The 1,714-nt window shown below is 39.7% G+C and overlaps 1 protein-coding gene across 1 annotated transcript in view; it reads right to left on the bottom strand.

Moving 5' to 3' along the window:
• LOC104941445 (teneurin-1-like) overlaps positions 1 to 1,714 on the bottom strand; it is a gene marked incomplete at its 5' end in the record, with an annotated part of 33,908 nt that overhangs the window by 10,429 nt on the left and 21,765 nt on the right. The gene's annotated exons all lie outside the window — the stretch shown is intronic.

The following is a 1,714-nucleotide window of genomic DNA, read 5'->3' as shown; positions in this document are numbered from 1 at the left end:
CATCCATATTACACTGTTACTTGACCCATATTACACCCAAGTAACAGCAATTTAACACCCATATAACACCATTGTTACACCCATATCACACCCATATTACAAACAAATACGCCCTATAGAGTGGTGCAGTGCAGAGTCCTAAAACCCGGAAGTGAGTTACCACTTCCTGTTCCCTCGTCTCAGAGTCAATGGGATTTCTCCATAGGAATTTGGAAAATAGCTGGAAATAAGTTCTGTGGTTGACACACATTTAAGAGACGGATCACGTTTTGTTCTACGACATTAAATACATCAGCAGTGACCCCACTGGTGATTTTTGAAGAGTTTACGAGTCTGAAAAACGATGGTTGTTAACAAGTGGCTGAATAGGACTACAGAAGTTGTTGAGGACGTTGTACGTCATTACACCGAACACGTAAACACTCCCGCTAAGTTTGTTTGCCCTGTTCTGCTTAAAAGCAAGTACCTGCCTCCTGCAAACTGTTAAAACAAAAGCTTCAACTTGTACAATTTAGAATCTGTATTTTTGAATATGGATCTTAAGTTGGCGCGACGTTGAAGTCGTTCAACCCTGCCGTAGTTCGTTTATATCTTAACGTTAGCATTTTGCTTCTGGCGATTACATTTAAGATTTGAAAATTATAAAAGTAGGATAGACATGTGGATATTATCCGGCTGAAAAAAACGTGCATTTATCTAACAGGTTCGTTTTCCACAGACCTTATTACGAGCTATCTTCCAAAATCCTATGGAGAAATCCCATTGCTTTTTTGTCGAGTGAACCCATGCGCAGCTTATTTCCGGGTAAATACGTCATCCCTTACACCCATGTTACACCATTATTACCCCCGCCATACATCCATGTTATACCCACGTTAAACCCATGTTACACTGTTATTAGACTCATATTAGACCCATGTAACACCACTATTACACCATTATTGCACCATAATTACACTGTTATTACATCCATTTTCCACTTGCACACAGCATGTCAAATGTCTGTATCCTGGGGTAAACCACTTAACTAGGACTGCACGATATTGGAAAAACTGATATTGCGATATTTTTTCCCCTGCGATATATATTGTGATACAGTATGAACAAAATACAGGAATTGAAGAAAAGACAGTTTTTTTTGTCCGCAAACCATCCTTTCTTGAACTTTAAAGCTATACAATTGGTATTTTTCTAACTATATTTAACTGGATGAAGGATTCTAGTCACGGACGTCTGGATCTTAAAGGTGGGGTAGGTAAGTTTCAGAAACCGGCTCGAGATACACTTTTTGTTATATTCCATGGAATGCTCTTAACATCCCGATAGCAATGAATATCTTAAGTGCTTTGACAAAAAATCCATAAAAAAATTTCATCTGTGGAACCCGTAATACTGTAAAAACTACAACCAATTCGTTTAGCCGGGCCTTCCATCTCGTGCACACACAAATGTATCTCGTGCCCTCATTGGGCGTGCCGTCATTGGGCGTGCATTGCAGCAGTACTTCAATGACTCGCCAGCAACAGGTGGCCACTTTCACCATGGCAGAGTTAGGTTCAACATCGTCTACTGGTCGCAAAAGAAAAAATGTAATGGAGCAAATAAAGAACAAAAAGAAAGTGGAAACTAGGAGAAGTCAAACCAGAGTCAATATCGGAGTTGCTTTGGCTGTGTAGTATTGCTAACCGAGATGTGTTTAGCTTTGCCTGATATG

This window comes from Notothenia coriiceps, unplaced genomic scaffold (genome assembly GCF_000735185.1).
Source record: "Notothenia coriiceps isolate Sejong01 unplaced genomic scaffold, NC01 NC01_scaffold00003354, whole genome shotgun sequence".
Taxonomy (NCBI): domain Eukaryota; kingdom Metazoa; phylum Chordata; class Actinopteri; order Perciformes; family Nototheniidae; genus Notothenia; species Notothenia coriiceps.
This window is presented reverse-complemented; position numbering and strand designations above follow the sequence as displayed.